Source organism: Meriones unguiculatus, chromosome 14 (assembly GCF_030254825.1).
Source record: "Meriones unguiculatus strain TT.TT164.6M chromosome 14, Bangor_MerUng_6.1, whole genome shotgun sequence".
Taxonomy (NCBI): domain Eukaryota; kingdom Metazoa; phylum Chordata; class Mammalia; order Rodentia; family Muridae; genus Meriones; species Meriones unguiculatus.
In genome coordinates this window covers 49411144-49430569 of record NC_083361.1, presented here as the reverse complement: position 1 = coordinate 49430569, position 19426 = coordinate 49411144, and the positions used below count along the sequence as shown (strand labels likewise).

The window sequence follows — 19426 nt, the reverse complement described above, 5'->3', positions numbered from 1 at the left end:
CCCCTAGAGCACAGAACAATAACCCTCACAAATTTCATCTATCCTTGATCCTCTGGCGTGGATACTAAGAGAGCCACCCATGCGTTTTCACGTCCTTGTAAGTAGCATGGAAACTTGCAATCTTGCCCTCTAAAATTCAGGTGAATGGCCATAAAGTTTTCGCAGCCCCAAACAGAGCTGACAATGAACCATAATTATTCTTTTTATAAATGATTATGGATTATGTTGAGCCAGAAATCTAGTTGTCCATTGTTGGAAAAATCAAAACAAAACAAAACAAAACGAAGAATATTTTTGGTATTAAATGCAATGCCTTCTTTCATCTTGGAAACTGGGTGGATTTGAGTTCATTTGAAGAAACATGACATGAGAGGTGATAAGAAGAGCAGGTTCAGGAATCAGGAACACAGAACCCAGCTCCTGTCCCTGTCAATGTCCTGTGGGATACCTGGAAATGTATATGGACCAAAATGTAGCTTGGCTTGTGTGTTCCAATTTGTTGTCCAAGGAAATATGGAACGAGCTGGTGGTCATGTGACATACATCACAAAATCCTCCAGAGCATTGACAATTGCAGGACAACTGGAAGGCTCAATACTGGGCACTGTAAGATGGAGAGGAACATACATGGAAGAAAGGAACAGGAGGAGGAATCCTAAAGAAGGGTTAAGAGGAAGAGCATAGAATCAAAACCGCAAATTAGGATGTTGAAAAAATCTTATCTAGATAGGAACAAAGTCATTTTGCTTACTTGAATGTTTTCTCTATTCTTACCAAAATCTCTGTTGTAAAGATTAAGTACATAAGTTCAGGGAACATTCACAGCTACCCGATTTGGGGCCAGTGACACCCACCAAATGCAATGTTTTGACCTCTAGTTTTCTCATATGGTGTCAAAGGGGAAAGGCTCTTAAATCCTGTCCTCTGTGTTCCCCCACAACCTTTGACAGAATGAGCGACATGCCTCCTGCACAGTTTTGAACTTCCTTGTCAAGTCCCAGGAGTCTAGCTCTCTGGGGTTTCACTTGGTAGGTGAAAACTCATGTGTTGAGCGAAGGCCTTTCTGGATCTATGATGACAACAGTTATCTGAGGACATTGACTGACTTGAGAAGATGTGATCTGAGGTCCAGATATGAGGTCCTTGTGAGACCCATGAGGATTTCAGAGCCTGCCTGGCACTCTTCCCTCTTCAGAGAGGATGAGAACTGTGCAGTTTGGCATCAGATTCTGAGATTTTACGAAAAAGGACTCATAACAGTACCCATACTTGGTTTGATACATTCTTCATTGCTTTCTATTTTCAAAGAGATTGAAATGATTCCAAGTGATAGGGAGACAGCCTTTACTATAGGAGTAGGCACATATATCAGGTAGAGATAACTGTAGGTGCAAATGATATACTCAAAAAATATCTAAGAACTGATGAATTCAAACGTGGTGCTCATTCCTAGTCTCGGTCGATGGACCCTTGCACATATGTGGTAAAGTGTCAGGAGCGGATTTTATGGCTCATGCCAGTAGTCCCAAGAATATTGGAGGACAATGACTGCCCTCGCCCTTTACCCAAAGTTGTGTAAAGGCTGACGTATAACAAATAATTCCAGGATCATTCAATTTATATAGAGGAAAAATTGAAATGGTCTTTCCTGTTGGAGCCTGGGTAAATTCTAGATAATAATGGCTAGGTGATAAGCCAGGGCACCTGTTTGAGACATTCCCTAGTTTTATTGGTGTTCTTCAATTATGTGTTAGCTGCCAAAATCTTCCAGAGCATGTTGTGTTTACCTATCTCTCTCTCTCGCATGGAAACCATCTCAGTGGATCCATCATGGAAATGACAATTGGGCTTTGCTTTCTGTTATTTCTTGTTGTTGTTTCTGTTTTCCACCTGCATACATTCTTCCTCTTATTGCAGCGCTCACACAGATGTACATCATCTCTTCTAACAAAATTTGCGTATTACACAAGATCTATGAAAACAACTATTCCTTTAAAAAACAAGGAAAGATATTTCTAAAGAACATGTTGCTAGCTGGTAGACCCACAGTCCTGATAATGGAGCAGACACGCTAACTCTCCAATGAAACAAGAACGAACCACACAATGAATCTTCTTAATATCCTCATGATGAACATAATTAATTCAGAACTGACACACACACACACAGATATATATATATATATATATATATCTTACTACTATATATATATATATATATATATATATATATATATAAGATATATATATATATCTTACTACTAACAGACTTTTAGGAAGCAGGAGGATAGGACTCTTGGTAACTCTTGCTGGATACACAATTTCTACAACCATGGTTGAAACTTGAATATCCAATCAAGGACATCATGTAATCTCAGATGTGTAGTACAACATACTCTATTAAAAAGCAACCCATGAGTATTTGACCACAGGCTGGTCAGTTAGTGCGTACAAAACATCTTCTTTTCATCAGATTTAACCTGAAGCATGGTAGATGATTCCAACGCTCTTCCAAGTGGAAGACTTGAGTTCCATGATTCGAGACATGGTAACATACATGTAGACAAAAAGGCACCTTTGGATTCCCCTCTCTTCCAAGATGAGGTTGCATGGCATGGAAGAAATCTAAAGTCAATTATGGAATACTCTGTTGGATACACAAGGAAAGAATTCCATGCACAGAGGATAAATTTCAATGACACCCTGAAATCTCAAAGATACCATAGGGCTTACTGACTTTCACCTCTGTGCTACTTGTTCGTTTTGACTTTGAGAAACGAGGAGGAGTTAAGAATGACCATACTGCAATGCTATGGGCAGTGCCTCTTCTTTGCTTTGTTGAACTTCCTTGCTGCCCACTGAGAGGCGTCCACACTGTGTCTGCTGGCACTGGCAAAGATGCTCTCACAGACAGCTTTTGAGGAAGCCATCAGAAGAAGAGAAATTTTTGCCACAGTGGCTAAAATCTGAGGGGATTGGAAGGGAGGAAATGAATTCAATAGTTGGTTCTGGGAAATACTGAACGGCTGGCAGACTTGAAGGTCGGGACACTTTAGAAAGTCAAGGTTGCCTAGACACCTTTCCTTTTCTGATAACCTTCATACTTATTATGTTGCAGGCTAAAACTTGGAGAGGTGCTTCCCTTCTGGCAGGACAGGTAAGCAGTGACGCTGCTTCCCATGGTGTCTTTTGTTTGTAGGCAGGCTGCAGTCTCGGCTGACTAAATATTTACCTACTGTGTACCTCTAGAGATGAGAATCATTTTACGTCCCTCTTATGGCTAAACAACCTAGGCTTCATCTTGCCTCTTGCTGGTGGAACACTTGTTATGGCCCTGGCATTGTAGGGGACTTAGCTAGGTAGTCCCAACCCAAGCAAGTGACAAGGATACTACCTAATACCATTAGTATGTTGATGTGCATTTGGAAAACCATTAGTTGGGTGAAGTTATTGGACTATGTGACTTTCTTTTGTAGCTACCCTTGAAGCTTCCAATTCTAAATAATATATCCAGAAGTACTAAGAAAAGCCTTCTCCCAGCTCCTTCCCTTATGGACATTCAAGCTCAAAGAATTAAACTCTTCTTTCTGCCCTGACAGGTGTGGAAACCAAAGGAAGATGATAGGGTGTTAGGAGTCTAGACCCCTAGAGCACAGAACAATAACCCTCACAAATTTCATCTATCCTTGATCCTCTGGCGTGGATACTAAGAGAGCAACCCATGCGTTTTCACGTCCTTGTAAGTAGCATGGAAACTTGCAATCTTGCCCTCTAAAATTCAGGTGAATTGCCATAAAGTTTTCGCAGCCCCAAACAGAGCTGACAATGAACCATAATTATTCTTTTTATAAATGATTATGGATTATGTTGAGCCAGAAATCTAGTTGTCCATTGTCGGAAAAATCAAAACAAAACAAAACAAAACGAAGAATATTTTTGGTATTAAATGCAATGCCTTCCTTCATCTTGGAAACTGGGTGGTGTTGAGTTCATTTGAAGAAACATGACATGAGAGGTGATAAGAAGAGAAGGTTCAGGAATCAGGAACACAGAACCCAACTCCTGTCCCTGTCAATGTCCTGTGGGATACCTGGAAATGTATATGGACCAAAATGTAGCTTGGCTTGTGTGTTCCAATTTGTTGTCCAAGGAAATATGGAACGAGCTGGTGGTCATGTGACATACATCACAAAATCCTCCAGAGCATTGACAATTGCAGGACAACAGGAAGGCTCAATACTGGGCACTGTAAGATGGAGAGGAACATACATGGAAGAAAGGAACAGGAGGAGGAATCCTAAAGTAGGGTTAAGAGGAAGAGCATAGAATCAAAACCGCAAATTAGGATGTTGACAAAATCTTATCTAGATAGGAACAAAGTCATTTTGCTTACTTGAATGTTTTCTCTATTCTTACCAAAATCTCTGTTGTAAAGATTAAGTACATAATTTCAGGGAACATTCACAGCTACCCGACTTGGGGCCAGTGACACCGACCAAATGCAATGTTTTGACCTCTATTTTTCTCATATGGTGTCAGAGGGGAAAGGCTCTTCAATCCTGTCACTGTGTTTCCCCACCACCTTTGACAGAATGAGCTACATGCCTCCTGCACAGTTTTGAACTTCCTTGTCAAGGCCCAGGAGTCTAGCTCTCTGGGGTTTCACTTGGTAGGTGAAAACTCATGTGTTGAGCGAAGGCCTTTCTGGATCTATGATGACAACAGGTATCTGAGGACGTTGACTGACTTGAGCAGATGTGATCTGAGGTCCAGATATGAGGACCTCGTGAGACCCATGAGGATTTCAGAGCCTGCCTGGCACTCTTCCCTCTTCAGAGAGGATGAGAACTGTGCAGTTTGGCATCAGATTCTGAGATTTTTCGAAAAAGGCCTCATAACAGTACCCATACTTGGTTTGATACTTTCTTCATTGCTTTCTATTTTCAAAGAGATAGAAATGATTCCAATTGATAGGGAGACAGCCTTTACTATAGGAGTAGGCACATATATCAGGTAGAGATGACTGTAGGTGCAAATGATATACTCAAAAAATATCTAAGAACTGATGAATTCGAACGTGGTGCTCATTCCTAGTCTCGGTCGATGTACCCTTGCACATATGTGGTAAAGTGTCAGGAGCGGCTTTTATGGCTCATGCCAGTAGTCCCAAGAATATTGGAGGACAATGACTGCCCTCGCCCTTTACCCAACGTTGTGTAAAGGCTGACGTATAACAAATAATTCCAGGATCATTCAATTTAGATAGAGGGAAAATTGAAATGGTCTTTCCTGTTGGAGGCTGGGTAAATTCTAGATAATAATGGCTAGGTGATAAGCCAGGGCACCTGTTTGAGACATTCCCTAGTTTTATTGGTGTTCTTCAATTATGTCTTAGCTGCCAAAATCTTCCAGAGCATGTTGTGTTTACCTATCTCTCTCTCTCTCGCATGGAAACCATCTCAGTTGATCCATCATGGAAATGACAATTGGGCTTTGCTTTCTGTTATTTCTTGTTGTTGTTTCTGTTTTCCACCTGCGTACATTCTTCCTCTTATTGCAGCTCTCACACAGATGCACATCATCTCTTCTAACAAAATTTGCGTGTTACCCAAGATCTATGAAAACAACTATTCCTTTAAAAAAAGAGGAAAGATATTTCTAAAGAACATGTTGCTAGCTGGTAGACCCACAGTCCTGATAATGGAGCAGACACGCTAACACTCCAATGAAACAAAAACGAACCACACACTGAATCTTCTTAATATCCTCATGATGAACATAATTAATTCAGAACTGACACACACACACACACACAGATATATATATATATATATATATATATATATATATATATATATATATATATATACATATATATATATATATCTTACTACTAACAGACTTTTAGGAAGCAGGAGGATAGGACTCTTGGTAACTCTTGCTGGATACACAATTTCTACAACCATGGTTGAAACTTGAATATCCAATCAAGGAAATCATGTAATCTCAGATGTGTAGTACAACATATTCTATTAAAAAGCAACCCATGAGTATTTGACCACAGGCTAGTCAGTTAGTGCATACAAAACATCTTCTTTTCATCAGATTTAACCTGAAGCATGGTAGATGATTCCAACGCTCTTCCAAGTGGAAGACTTGAGTTCCGTGAATCGAGACATGGTAACATACATGTAGACAAAAAGGCACCTTTGGATTCCCCTCTCATCCAAGATGAGGTTGCATGGCATGGAAGAAATCTATAGTAAATTATGGAATACTCTGTTGGATAAACAATGAAAGAATTCCATGCACAGAGGATAAATTTCAATGACACCCTGAAATCTCAAAGATACCATAGGGCTTACTGACTTTCACCTCTGTGCAACTTGTTCGTTTTGACTTTGAGAAACGAGGAGTTAAGAATGACCATACTGCAATGCTATAGGCAGTGCCTCTTCTTTGCTTTGTTGAACTTCCTGCTGCCCACTGAGAGGCATCCATACTGTGTCTGCTGGCACTCGCAAAGATGCTCTCACAGACAGCTTTTGAGGAAGCCATCAGAAGAAGAGAAATTTTTGCCACAGTGGCTAAAATCTGAGGGGATTGGAAGGGAGGAAATGAATTCAATAGTTGGTTCTGAGAAATACTGAACGGCTGGCAGACTTGAAGGTCGGGAAACTTTAGAAAGTCAAGGTTGCCTAGACGCATTTCCTTTTCTGATAACCTTCATACTTATTATGTTGCAGGTTAAAACTTGGAGAGGTGCTTCCCTTCTGGCAGGACAGGTAAGGAGTGACGCTGCTTCCCATGGTGTCTTTTGTTTGTAGGCAGGCTGCAGTCTCGGCTGACTAAATATTTACCTACTGTGTACCTCTAGAGATGAGAATCATTTGGCTTCCCTCTTATGGCTAAACAACCTAGGCTTCATCTTGCCTCTTGCTGGTGGAACACTTGTTATGGCCTTTGCATTGTAGGGGACTTAGCTAGGTAGTCCCAACCCAAGCAAGGATACTACCTATTACCATTAGCATGATGAGGTGCATTTGGAAAACCAACAGTTGGGTGAAGTTATTGGAATATTTTACTTTCTTTTGAAGCTACCATTGAAGCTTCCAATTCTAAATAATATATCCAGAAGTACTAAGAAAAGCCTTCTCCCAGCTCCTTCCCTTATCGACGTTCAAGCTCAAAGAATTAAACTTTTATTTCTGCCCTGACAGGTGTGGAACCCAAAGGAAGATGATAGGGTGTTAGGAGTCTAGACCCCTAGAGCACAGAACAATAACCCTCACAAATTTCATCTATCATTGATCCTCTGGCGTGGATACTAAGAGAGCAACCCATGCGTTTTCACTTCCTTGTAAGTAGCAAGGAAACATGCAATCTTGCCCTCTAAAATTCAGGTGAATTGCCATAAAGTTTTCAAAAACCCAAACAGAGCTGACAATGAACCATATTTATTCTTTTTATAAATGATTATGGATTATGTTGAGCCAGAAATCTAGTTGTCCATTGTCAGAACAAAACAAAACAAAACTAAGAATATTTTTGGTATTAAATGCAATGCCTTCCTTCATCTTGGAACCTGGGTGGTGTTGAGTTCATTTGAAGAAACATGACATCAGAGGTAATAAGAAGAGAATGTTCAGGAATCAGGCACACAGAACCCAACTCCTGTCCCTGTCAATGTCCTGTGGGATACCTGGTGATGTATATGGACCAAAATGTAGCTTGGCCTGTGTGTTGCTTTTTGTTGTCCAAGGAAATATGGAAGGAGCTGGTGGTCATGGGACATACATCACAAAATCCTCCAGAGCATTGACAATTGCAGGACAACTGGAAGGCTCAATACTGTGCACTGTAAGATGGAGAGGAACATACATGGAAGACAGGGAACCTGAGGAGGAAGTGTAAAGGCGGGTTAACATGACGAGCATAAAATCAAAACCGCAAATTAGGATGTTGAAAAATGTTATCTAGATAGGAAAAAAAGTCATTTTGCTTTCTTGAATGTTTTCTCTCTTCTTACCAAATCTTTGTTGTAAAGATTAAATACATAAGTTCAGGGAACATTCACAGGTACCCGATTTGGGGCCAGTGACACCCACCAAAGGCAATGTGTTGACCTCTATTTTTCTCATATGGTGTCAACGGGGAAAGGCTCTTTAATCCTGTCCTCTGTGTTTCCCCAGAACCTTTGACAGAATGAGCTACATGCCTCCTGCACAGTTTTGAACTTCCTTGTCAAGGCCCAGGAGTCTAGCTCTCTGGGGTTTCACTTGGTAGGTGAAAACTCATGTGTTGAGCGAAGGCCTTTCTGGATCTATGATGACAACAGGTCTCTGAGGACGTTGACTGACTTGAACAGATGCGATCTGAGGTCCAGATATGAGGTCCTCGTGAGACCCATGAGGAGTTCAGAGCCTGCCTTGCACTCTTCCCTCTTCAGAGAGGATGAGAACTGTGCAGTATGGCATCAGATTCTGAGATTTTTCGAAAAAGGCCTCATAACAATACCCATACTTGGTTTGATACAATCTTCATTGCTTTCTATTTTCAAAGAGATAGAAATGATTCCAAGTGATAGGGAGACAACCTTTACTATAGGAGTAGGCACATATATCAGGTAGAGATGACTGTAGGTGCAAATGACGTACTCAAAAAATATGTAAGAACTGATGAATTAGAACGTGCTGCTCATTCCTAGTCTCCGGCGATGTACCCTTGCACATATGTGGTAAAGTGTCAGGCTGGGAGGTTAGAGCTCATGCCAGTAGTCCCAAGAATATTGGAGGACAATGACAGCCCTCGCACTTTTCCCAAAGTTGTGTAAAGGCTGACGTATAACTAATAATTAAAGGATCATTCAATTTATATAGAGGGAAAATTGAAATGGTCTTTCCTGTTGGAGGCTGGGTAAATTCTAGATAATAATGGCTAGGTGAGAAACCAGGGCACCTGTTTGAGACATTCCCTAGTTTTATTGGTGTTCATCATTTATGTCTTAGCTGCCAAAATCTTCCAGAGCATGTTGTGTTTACCTATCTCTTTCTCGCATGGAAACCATCTCAGTTGATCCATCATGAGAAATGACAATTGGGCTTTGCTTTCTGTTACTTGTTGTTGTTGTTTTTCTTTTCCTCCTGGGTACATTCATCCTCTTATTGCCGCTCTCACACAGATGCAAATCATCTATTCTAACAAAATTTGGGTGTTACCCAAGATCTATGAAAACAACTATTCCTTTATGAAACAAGGAAAGATATTTCTAAAGAACATGTTGCTAGCTGGTAGACCCACAATCCTGATAATGGATCAGATGCGCTAACTCTTCAATGAAACAAGAAAGAACCACACACTGAATCTTCTTAACTTCCTCATGATGAACACAATTAATTCAGAACTGACACACACATATATGTATATATATATATATATATATATATATATATATATATATATATATATATATATCTTACTACTAACAGACTTTTACGAAGCTGTAGCATAGGACTCTTGGTAACACTTGCTGGATATACAATTTCTAAAGCCATGTTTGAAGCTTGAATATCCAATCAAGGACATCATGTAATCTCAGATGTGTAGTACAACATACTCGATAAAAAGCAACCCATGTGTATTTGACCACGGGCTAGTCAGTTAGTGCGTAGAAAACATCTTCTTTTCATCAGATTTAACCTGAAGCATGGTAGATGATTCCAACGCTCTTCCAAGTGGAAGACTTGAGTTTTTATGAATCGAGACATGGTAACATACATGTAGACAAAAAGGTACCTTTGGATTCCCCTCTCTTCCAAGATGAGGTTGCATGGCAGGGAAGAAATCTAAAGTCAATTATGGAACGCTCTGTTGGATAAACAAGGAGAGAATTCCATGCACAGAGGACAAATTTCTATGACACCCTGAAATCTCAAAGATACCATTGGGCTTACTGACTTTCACCTCTGTGCAACTTGGTCGTTTTGACTTTGAGAAAGGAGGAGTTAAGAATGACCATACTGCAATGCTATACTCACTGCTTCTTCTTTGCTTTGTCCAACTTCCTCGCTGCCCACTGAGAGGCGTCCATACTGTGCCTGCTGGCACTGGCAAAGATGCTCTCACAGACAGCTTCTGAGGAAGTCATCAGAAGAAGAGAAATCCTTGCCACAGTGGCTAAAATCTGAGGGGATTGGAAGGGAGGAAATTAATTCAATAGTTGGTTCTGGGAAAGACTGAACTGCTGGCAGACTTGAGGGTCGGGACACTTTAGAAAGTTAAGGTTGCCTAGACGCATTTCATTTTCTGATAACCTTCATACTTATTATGTTGCAGGCTAAAACTTAGAGAGGTGCTTCCCTTCTGGCAGGACAGGTAAGTGACGCTGCTTCCCATTGTGTCTTTTGTTTGTAGACAGGCTGCATTCTCGCCTGACGAAATATTTACCTACTGTGTACCACAAGAGATGAGATTTATTTAACGTCCCTCTCATGGCTAAACAACCTAGGCTTCATCTTGCCTATTGATGGTGGAACACTTGCTATGGCCCTGGCATTGTAGGGGACTTAGCTAGGTAGACCAAACCCAAGCAAGTGACAAGGATACTAACTAATACCATTAGTATTTTGAGGTGCATTTGGAAAACCAACAGTTGGGTGAAGTTATTGGCATATTTGACTTTCTTTTGAAGCTACCATTGAAGCTTCCAATTCTAAATAATATATCCAGAAGTACTAAGAAAAGCCTTCTCCCAGCTCCTTCCCTTATCGACATTCAAGCTCAAAGAATTAAACTTTTATTTCTGCCCTGACAGGTGTGGAACCCAAAGGAAGATGATAGGGTGTTAGGAGTCTAGACCCCTAGAGCACAGAACAATAACCCTCACAAATTTCATCTATCATTGATCCTCTGGCGTGGATACTAAGAGAGCAACCCATGCGTTTTCACTTCCTTGTAAGTAGCATGGAAACATGCAATCTTGCCCTCTAAAATTCAGGTGAATTGCCATAAAGTTTTCAAAAACCCAAACAGAGCTGACAATGAACCATATTTATTCTTTTTATAAATGATTATGGATTATGTTGAGCCAGAAATCTAGTTGTCCATTGTCAGAACAAAACAAAACAAAACTAAGAATATTTTTGGTATTAAATGCAATGCCTTCCTTCATCTTGGAACCTGGGTGGTGTTGAGTTCATTTGAAGAAACATGACATGAGAGGTGATAAGAAGAGAAGGTTCAGGAATCAGGCACACAGAACCCAACTCCTGTCCCTGTCAATGTCCTGTGGGATACCTGGTGATGTATATGGACCAAAATATAGCTTGGCCTGTGTGTTGCTTTTTGTTGTCCAAGGAAATATGGAAGGAGCTGGTGGTCATGGGACATACATCACAAAATCCTCCAGAGCATTGACAATTGCAGGACAACTGGAAGGCTCAATACTGTGCACTGTAAGATGGAGAGGAACATACATGGAAGACAGGGAACCTGAGGAGGATGTGTAAAGGCGGGTTAACATGACGAGCATTGAATCAAAACCGCAAATTAGGATGTTGAAAAATCTTATCTAGATAGGAAAAAAGTCATTTTGCTTTCTTGAATGTTTTCTCTATTCTTACCAAATCTTTGTTGTAAAGATTAAATACATAAATTCAAGGAACATTCACAGGTACCCGATTTGGGGCCAGTGACACCCACCAAAGGCAATGTGTTGACCTCTATTTTTCTCATATGGTGTCAAATGGGAAAGGCTCTTTAATCCTGTCCTCTGTGTTTCCCCAAAACCTTTGACAGAATGAGCTACATGCCTCTTGCACAGTTTTGAACTTCCTTGTCAAGGCCCAGGAGTCTAACTCTCTGGGATTTCACTTGGTAGGTGAAAACTCATGTGTTGAGCGAAGGCCTTTCTGGATCTATGATGACAACAGGTCTCTGAGGACGTTGACTGACTTGAACAGATGCGATCTGAGGTCCAGATATGAGGTCCTCGTGAGACCCATGAGGAGTTCAGAGCCTGCCTTGCACTCTTCCCTCTTCAGAGAGGATGAGAACTGTGCAGTATGGCATCAGATTCTGAGATTTTTCGAAAAAGGCCTCATAACAATACCCATACTTGGTTTGATACAATCTTCATTGCTTTCTATTTTCAAAGAGATAGAAATGATTCCAAGTGATAGGGAGACAACCTTTACTATAGGAGTAGGCACATATATCAGGTAGAGATGACTGTAGGTGCAAATGACGTACTCAAAAAATATGTAAGAACTGATGAATTAGAACGTGCTGCTCATTCCTAGTCTCCGGCGATGTACCCTTGCACATATGTGGTAAAGTGTCAGGCTGGGAGGTTAGGGCTCATGCCAGTAGTCCCAAGAATATTGGAGGACAAGGACTGCCCTCGCACTTTTCCCAAAGTTGTGAAAAGGCTGACGTATAACTAATAATTAAAGGATCATTCAATTTATATAGAGGGAAAATTGAAATGGTCTTTCCTGTTGGAGGCTGGGTAAATTCTAGATAATAATGGCTAGGTGAGAAACCAGGGCACCTGTTTGAGACATTCCCTAGTTTTATTGGTGTTCATCATTTATGTCTTAGCTGCCAAAATCTTCCAGAGCATGTTGTGTTTACCTATCTCTTTCTTGCATGGAAACCATCTCAGTTGATCCATCATGAGAAATGACAATTGGGCTTTGCTTTCTGTTACTTGTTGTTGTTGTTTTTCTTTTCCTCCTGGGTACATTCATCCTCTTATTGCCGCTCTCACACAGATGCAAATCATCTATTCTAACAAAATTTGCGTGTTACCCAAGATCTATGAAAACAACTATTCCTTTATGAAACAAGGAAAGATATTTCTAAAGAACATGTTGCTAGCTGGTAGACCCACAATCCTGATAATGGATCAGATGCGCTAACTCTTCAATGAAACAAGAAAGAACCACACACTGAATCTTCTTAACATCCTCATGATGAACACAATTAATTCAGAACTGACACACACATATATGTATATATATATATATATATATATATATATATATCTTACTACTAACAGACTTTTAGGAAGCTGTAGCATAGGACTCTTGGTAACACTTGCTGGATACACAATTTCTAAAGCCATGTTTGAAGCTTGAATATCCAATCAAGGACATCATGTAATCTCAGATGTGTAGTACAACATACTCAATAAAAAGCAACCCATGTGTATTTGACCACGGGCTAGTCAGTTAGTGCGTAGAAAACATCTTCTTTTCATCAGATTTAACCTGAAGCATGGTAGATGATTCCAACGCTCTTCCAAGTGGAAGACTTGAGTTTTTATGAATCGAGACATGGTAACATACATGTAGACCAAAAGGTACCTTTGGATTCCCCTCTCTTCCAAGATGAGGTTGCATGGCAGGGAAGAAATCTAAAGTCAATTATGGAACACTCTGTTGGATAAACAAGGAGAGAATTTCATGCACAGAGGACAAATTTCAATGACACCCTGAAATCTCAAAGATACCATTGGGCTTACTGACTTTCACCTCTGTGCAACTTGGTCGTTTTGACTTTGAGGAAGGAGGAGTTAAGAATGACCATACTGCAATGCTATACTCACTGCTTCTTCTTTGCTTTGTCCAACTTCCTCGCTGCCCACTGAGAGGCGTCCATACTGTGCCTGCTGGCACTGGCAAAGATGCTCTCACAGACAGCTTCTGAGGAAGTCATCAGAAGAAGAGAAATCCTTGCCACAGTGGCTAAAATCTGAGGGGATTTGAAGGGAGGAAATTAATTCAATAGTTGGTTCTGGGAAAGACTGAACTGCTGGCAGACTTGATGGTCGGGACACTTTAGAAAGTCAAGGTTGCCTAGACGCATTTCATTTTCTGATAACCTTCATACTTATTATGTTGCAGGCTAAAACTTAGAGAGGTGCTTCCCTTCTGGCAGGACAGGTAAGTGACGCTGCTTCCCATTGTGTCTTTTGTTTGTAGACAGGCTGCATTCTCGCCTGACGAAATATTTACCTACTGTGTACCACAAGAGATGAGATTTATTTAACGTCCCTCTCATGGCTAAACAACCTAGGCTTCATCTTGCCTATTGATGGTGGAACACTTGCTATGGCCCTGGCATTGTAGGGGACTTAGCTAGGTAGACCATACCCAAGCAAGTGACAAGGATACTAACTAATACCATTAGTATTTTGAGGTGCATTTGGAAAACCAACAGTTGGGTGAAGTTATTGGCATATTTGACTTTCTTTTGAAGCTACCATTGAAGCTTCCAATTCTAAATAATATATCCAGAAGTACTAAGAAAAGCCTTCTCCCAGCTCCTTCCCTTATGGACATTCAAGCTCAAAGAATTAAACTTTTATTTCTGCCCTGACAGGTGTGGAACCCAAAGGAAGATGATAGGGTGTTAGGAGTCTAGACCCCTAGAGCACAGAACAATAACCCTCACAAATTTCATCTATCATTGATCCTCTGGCGTGGATACTAAGAGAGCAACCCATGCGTTTTCACTTCCTTGTAAGTAGCATGGAAACATGCAATCTTGCCCTCTAAAATTCAGGTGAATTGCCATAAAGTTTTCAAAAACCCAAACAGAGCTGACAATGAACCATATTTATTCTTTTTATAAATGATTATGGATTATGTTGAGCCAGAAATCTAGTTGTCCATTGTCAGAACAAAACAAAACAAAACAAAACTAAGAATATTTTTGGTATTAAATGCAATGCCTTCCTTCATCTTGGAACCTGGGTGGTGTTGAGTTCATTTGAAGAAACATGACATGAGAGGTGATAAGAAGAGAAGGTTCAGGAATCAGGCACACAGAACCCAACTCCTGTCCCTGTCAATGTCCTGTGGGATACCTGGTGATGTATATGGACCAAAATATAGCTTGGCCTGTGTGTTGCTTTTTGTTGTCCAAGGAAATATGGAAGGAGCTGGTGGTCATGGGACATACATCACAAAATCCTCCAGAGCATTGACAATTGCAGGACAACTGGAAGGCTCAATACTGTGCACTGTAAGATGGAGAGGAACATACATGGAAGACAGGGAACCTGAGGAGGATGTGTAAAGGCGGGTTAACATGACGAGCATTGAATCAAAACCGCAAATTAGGATGTTGAAAAATCTTATCTAGATAGGAAAAAAGTCATTTTGCTTTCTTGAATGTTTTCTCTATTCTTACCAAATCTTTGTTGTAAAGATTAAATACATAAATTCAAGGAACATTCACAGGTACCCGATTTGGGGCCAGTGACACCCACCAAAGGCAATGTGTTGACCTCTATTTTTCTCATATGGTGTCAAATGGGAAAGGCTCTTTAATCCTGTCCTCTGTGTTTCCCCAAAACCTTTGACAGAATGAGCTACATGCCTCTTGCACAGTTTTGAACTTCCTTGTCAAGGCCCAGGAGTCTAACTCTCTGGGATTTCACTTGGTAGGTGAAAACTCATGTGTTGAGCGAAGGCCTTTCTGGATCTATGATGACAACAGGTCTCTGAGGACGTTGACTGACTTGAACAGATGCGATCTGAGGTCCAGATATGAGGTCCTCGTGAGACCCATGAGGAGTTCAGAGCCTGCCTTGCACTCTTCCCTCTTCAGAGAGGATGAGAACTGTGCAGTATGGCATCAGATTCTGAGATTTTTCGAAAAAGGCCTCATAACAATACCCATACTTGGTTTGATACAATCTTCATTGCTTTCTATTTTCAAAGAGATAGAAATGATTCCAAGTGATAGGGAGACAACCTTTACTATAGGAGTAGGCACATATATCAGGTAGAGATGACTGTAGGTGCAAATGACGTACTCAAAAAATATGTAAGAACTGATGAATTAGAACGTGCTGCTCATTCCTAGTCTCCGGCGATGTACCCTTGCACATATGTGGTAAAGTGTCAGGCTGGGAGGTTAGGGCTCATGCCAGTAGTCCCAAGAATATTGGAGGACAATGACTGCCCTCGCACTTTTCCCAAAGTTGTGAAAAGGCTGACGTATAACTAATAATTAAAGGATCATTCAATTTATATAGAGGGAAAATTGAAATGGTCTTTCCTGTTGGAGGCTGGGTAAATTCTAGATAATAATGGCTAGGTGAGAAACCAGGGCACCTGTTTGAGACATTCCCTAGTTTTATTGGTGTTCATCATTTATGTCTTAGCTGCCAAAATCTTCCAGAGCATGTTGTGTTTACCTATCTCTTTCTTGCATGGAAACCATCTCAGTTGATCCATCATGAGAAATGACAATTGGGCTTTGCTTTCTGTTACTTGTTGTTGTTGTTTTTCTTTTCCTCCTGGGTACATTCATCCTCTTATTGCCGCTCTCACACAGATGCAAATCATCTATTCTAACAAAATTTGCGTGTTACCCAAGATCTATGAAAACAACTATTCCTTTATGAAACAAGGAAAGATATTTCTAAAGAACATGTTGCTAGCTGGTAGACCCACAATCCTGATAATGGATCAGATGCGCTAACTCTTCAATGAAACAAGAAAGAACCACACACTGAATCTTCTTAACATCCTCATGATGAACACAATTAATTCAGAACTGACACACACATATATGTATATATATATATATATATATATATATATATATATATATATATATATCTTACTACTAACAGACTTTTAGGAAGCTGTAGCATAGGACTCTTGGTAACACTTGCTGGATACACAATTTCTAAAGCCATGTTTGAAGCTTGAATATCCAATCAAGGACATCATGTAATCTCAGATGTGTAGTACAACATACTCAATAAAAAGCAACCCATGTGTATTTGACCACGGGCTAGTCAGTTAGTGCGTAGAAAACATCTTCTTTTCATCAGATTTAACCTGAAGCATGGTAGATGATTCCAACGCTCTTCCAAGTGGAAGACTTGAGTTTTTATGAATCGAGACATGGTAACATACATGTAGACCAAAAGGTACCTTTGGATTCCCCTCTCTTCCAAGATGAGGTTGCATGGCAGGGAAGAAATCTAAAGTCAATTATGGAACACTCTGTTGGATAAACAAGGAGAGAATTCCATGCACAGAGGACAAATTTCAATGACACCCTGAAATCTCAAAGATACCATTGGGCTTACTGACTTTCACCTCTGTGCAACTTGGTCGTTTTGACTTTGAGGAAGGAGGAGTTAAGAATGACCATACTGCAATGCTATACTCACTGCTTCTTCTTTGCTTTGTCCAACTTCCTCGCTGCCCACTGAGAGGCGTCCATACTGTGCCTGCTGGCACTGGCAAAGATGCTCTCACAGACAGCTTCTGAGGAAGTCATCAGAAGAAGAGAAATCCTTGCCACAGTGGCTAAAATCTGAGGGGATTTGAAGGGAGGAAATTAATTCAATAGTTGGTTCTGGGAAAGACTGAACTGCTGGCAGACTTGATGGTCGGGACACTTTAGAAAGTCAAGGTTGCCTAGACGCATTTCATTTTCTGATAACCTTCATACTTATTATGTTGCAGGCTAAAACTTAGAGAGGTGCTTCCCTTCTGGCAGGACAGGTAAGTGACGCTGCTTCCCATTGTGTCTTTTGTTTGTAGACAGGCTGCATTCTCGCCTGACGAAATATTTACCTACTGTGTACCACAAGAGATGAGATTTATTTAACGTCCCTCTCATGGCTAAACAACCTAGGCTTCATCTTGCCTATTGATGGTGGAACACTTGCTATGGCCCTGGCATTGTAGGGGACTTAGCTAGGTAGACCATACCCAAGCAAGTGACAAGGATACTAACTAATACCATTAGTATTTTGAGGTGCATTTGGAAAACCAACAGTTGGGTGAAGTTATTGGCATATTTGACTTTCTTTTGAAGCTACCATTGAAGCTTCCAATTCTAAATAATATATCCAGAAGTACTAAGAAAAGCCTTCTCCCAGCTCCTTCCCTTATGGACATTCAAGCTCAAAGAATTAAACTTTTATTTCTGCCCTGACAGGTGTGGAACCCAAAGGAAGATGATAGGGTGTTAGGAGTCTAGACCCCTAGAGCACAGAACAATAACCCTCACAAATTTCATCTATCATTGATCCTCTGGCGTGGATACTAAGAGAGCAACCCATGCGTTTTCACTTCCTTGTAAGTAGCATGGAAACATGCAATCTTGCCCTCTAAAATTCAGGTGAATTGCCATAAAGTTTTCAAAAACCCAAACAGAGCTGACAATGAACCATATTTATTCTTTTTATAAATGATTATGGATTATGTTGAGCCAGAAATCTAGTTGTCCATTGTCAGAACAAAACAAAACAAAACAAAACTAAGAATATTTTTGGTATTAAATGCAATGCCTTCCTTCATCTTGGAACCTGGGTGGTGTTGAGTTCATTTGAAGAAACATGACATGAGAGGTGATAAGAAGAGAAGGTTCAGGAATCAGGCACACAGAACCCAACTCCTGTCCCTGTCAATGTCCTGTGGGATACCTGGTGATGTATATGGACCAAAATATAGCTTGGCCTGTGTGTTGCTTTTTGTTGTCCAAGGAAATATGGAAGGAGCTGGTGGTCATGGGACATACATCACAAAATCCTCCAGAGCATTGACAATTGCAGGACAACTGGAAGGCTCAATACTGTGCACTGTAAGATGGAGAGGAACATACATGGAAGACAGGGAACCTGAGGAGGATGTGTAAAGGCGGGTTAACATGACGAGCATTGAATCAAAACCGCAAATTAGGATGTTGAAAAATCTTATCTAGATAGGAAAAAAGTCATTTTGCTTTCTTGAATGTTTTCTCTATTCTTACCAAATCTTTGTTGTAAAGATTAAATACATAAATTCAAGGAACATTCACAGGTACCCGATTTGGGGCCAGTGACACCCACCAAAGGCAATGTGTTGACCTCTATTTTTCTCATATGGTGTCAAAGGGGAAAGGCTCTTTAATCCTGTCCTCTGTGTTTCCCCAAAACCTTTGACAGAATGAGCTACATGCCTCCTGCACAGTTTTGAACTTCCTTGTCAAGGCCCAGGAGTCTAACTCTCTGGGATTTCACTTGGTAGGTGAAAACTCATGTGTTGAGCGAAGGCCTTTCTGGATCTATGATGACAACAGGTCTCTGAGGACGTTGACTGACTTGAACAGATGCGATCTGAGGTCCAGATATGAGGTCCTCGTGAGACCCATGAGGAGTTCAGAGCCTGCCTTGCACTCTTCCCTCTTCAGAGAGGATGAGAACTGTGCAGTATGGCATCAGATTCTGAGATTTTTCGAAAAAGGCCTCATAACAATACCCATACTTGGTTTGATACAATCTTCATTGCTTTCTATTTTCAAAGAGATAGAAATGATTCCAAGTGATAGGGAGACAACCTTTACTATAGGAGTAGGCACATATATCAGGTAGAGATGACTGTAGGTGCAAATGACGTACTCAAAAAATA

The 19426-nt window shown here is 40.6% G+C and overlaps 6 non-coding genes across 6 annotated transcripts; all 6 read left to right on the top strand.

Annotated features, from left to right (window-relative positions):
* The first annotated feature begins 1065 nt into the window (after positions 1-1065).
* LOC132647348 (small nucleolar RNA SNORD109A) lies at positions 1066-1130 on the top strand. The gene has a single exon (XR_009585716.1). It is a non-coding gene; the product is annotated as a small nucleolar RNA SNORD109A (small nucleolar RNA).
* A 3575-nt stretch (positions 1131-4705) lies between these two features.
* On the top strand, positions 4706-4770 carry LOC132647723 (small nucleolar RNA SNORD109A). Its single transcript, XR_009586067.1, has one exon. It is a non-coding gene; the product is annotated as a small nucleolar RNA SNORD109A (small nucleolar RNA).
* Positions 4771-8318: 3548 nt separating this feature from the next.
* Positions 8319-8383, top strand: LOC132647302 (small nucleolar RNA SNORD109A). Its single transcript, XR_009585670.1, has one exon. It is a non-coding gene; the product is annotated as a small nucleolar RNA SNORD109A (small nucleolar RNA).
* A 3527-nt stretch (positions 8384-11910) lies between these two features.
* On the top strand, positions 11911-11975 carry LOC132647300 (small nucleolar RNA SNORD109A). Its single transcript, XR_009585668.1, has one exon. It is a non-coding gene; the product is annotated as a small nucleolar RNA SNORD109A (small nucleolar RNA).
* A 3512-nt stretch (positions 11976-15487) lies between these two features.
* On the top strand, positions 15488-15552 carry LOC132647299 (small nucleolar RNA SNORD109A). The gene has a single exon (XR_009585667.1). It is a non-coding gene; the product is annotated as a small nucleolar RNA SNORD109A (small nucleolar RNA).
* Positions 15553-19078: 3526 nt separating this feature from the next.
* Positions 19079-19143, top strand: LOC132647298 (small nucleolar RNA SNORD109A). The gene has a single exon (XR_009585666.1). It is a non-coding gene; the product is annotated as a small nucleolar RNA SNORD109A (small nucleolar RNA).
* Positions 19144-19426: the final 283 nt, after the last annotated feature.